Here is a 1,896-nt window from a genome sequence, read left to right as displayed (position 1 = left end):
CCCACGCCTGATTTCACAGGAGGGTGGTTTCAGACGTCGGCCTGCTGACTCAGCCGCAGCGCTGCCAAACGTCCCCTTCGGAAAGCCAGGACCGGATGCTTGGGGGCCATGGGGCTCTCCTCCCTACCGGCTCTCCAACTGTCATGGAGCCAGCCACCAGGGGTGTGCGTGGAGACCACAGCGAGGGCAGAGGCAGGGGGCGCCCACTCAGCCAGGACCAGAAGCCCAGGGGGCTGGCATCTGAGGGCAGCTCCTTGTGTCAGGAAGAAGCTAAGAAAATCCCAACCCAACCCAACTCACTGCTGTCCAGCCGGTGCTGACCCCTGGCCGCCCCGTAGGACAGGGTAGAACTGCCCCCGTGGGTTTCTAGTAGAAAGCCCTGTCTTTCTCCTACGGGGTGGCTAGTGGTTTCAAACTGCTGCCCTTGTGGGTGGTAATCCAATGTGTCACCACTATGCCACCAGGGCCTGGGGATAGATTCCACGGCTGCAGCTCTTCTTTCCGATAGCGTCTGGTGAACGTGTGGTTTTGTTTGTTTGCTTCTCCCGTTGGGTCCTACGCATGCTGGTCAAAGCTGAAGATGCCAGGTGGAGGGGTACGGTGAGCCTGATGCAAGCCCGGCATTTCCAGTGCTGTGTGGCGTGTGCACGCTGGATCACGGATAAGGACGGCAGCCCAATCAGTGATGCGCCCGCACGACAGTGGGGGCGAAGCGTGCTGGAAGGCCCGCAGACCCCCAGCGGCACACTAGGCAATTGAAAGGACCCCGCAGTGCAGTAGCTGTCGCCTGGAAAGAAACAGTCCATTTATGAGACGAGCACAAGGAATGGAGGGACATCGCGAGGACATACATGTGCAGGACCAGCGTGGGCGCTGCCGGGTGGTCAGGTGGCTGGGCTGGGTCTGCGGACAGCAGAAGGAAGCGCTGACCCGCAGCCTGCCTGGTGCTGTGCGCCCTCACCATCACCGGGGTGCTGGACGCCGTTGGTGCGGCCCTTGGGGCAATTCTACCCTCTGAGGGTCTTCCTCTCTCACTGAGCACCATGTCCTCCTCCAGGGACTGGCACCTCCTGATCACGTGTCCGAAGTACGGGAGTGGTCTGACCATCTTCTCTTCTACGGAGCATTCGGGCTGTACTACTTCCAAGACGAGTTTGCCTGTTCTCCTGATGGAACGTGGTACAGTCAGTCATCTCTGACTCAGCTCAAAAACTCACTCTTGTGGAGTCGAGGCTGACTCACAGCGACCCGATGGGGCTCGGTACGACTGCCCCTGGGGGTTTCAGAGACCGGACGCTTTACGGGAGGAGAAAACCCCACGTTTCTCCTGTGGAGCAGCTGGTGGTTTCAAACAGCTGACCTTGAGGTTTCAGTTCAATGCATCGCCACTCTGCCACCAGGGCTCCTTTCATCACCGAGAGCAGTGTGGCGGTGACATCATCTCCTGTCAACTTGTGAAGGGCGGAGTCTAAGCTGTTAATCGGGTCGCAGCTTGATGACCTCATTTGGAGGTGCCATGGAGAGACCGGACGCTTTACGGGAGGAGAAAACCCCACGTTTCTCCCGTGGAGCAGCTGGTGGTTTCAAACAGCTGACCTTGAGGTTTCAGTTCAACGCATCGCCACTCTGCCACCAGGGCTCCTTTCATCACCGAGAGCAGTGTGGCGGTGACATCATCTCCTGTCAACTTGTGAAGGGCGGAGTCTAGCCTGTTAATCGGGTCGCAGCTTGATGACCTCATTTGGAGGTGCCATGGAGATAAATAGCTCCCAGGAAGCGAAGAACATTCTCTCAGGAATGCTCCTCCTGACAAGACACATGGAGCTATGCTAGAGTCCCGGAGCTGGAGGAGCCACATAGAGACCCCTGCCAGTGCTGAGATGGTTCCACCACCAC

Source organism: Echinops telfairi, unplaced genomic scaffold, assembly GCF_000313985.2.
Source record: "Echinops telfairi isolate 266 unplaced genomic scaffold, ASM31398v2 ScPeMD7_3;HRSCAF=10, whole genome shotgun sequence".
Taxonomy (NCBI): domain Eukaryota; kingdom Metazoa; phylum Chordata; class Mammalia; order Afrosoricida; family Tenrecidae; genus Echinops; species Echinops telfairi.
The sequence above is the reverse complement of the archived record's forward strand: the minus strand, read 5'-3'. Positions refer to the sequence as shown.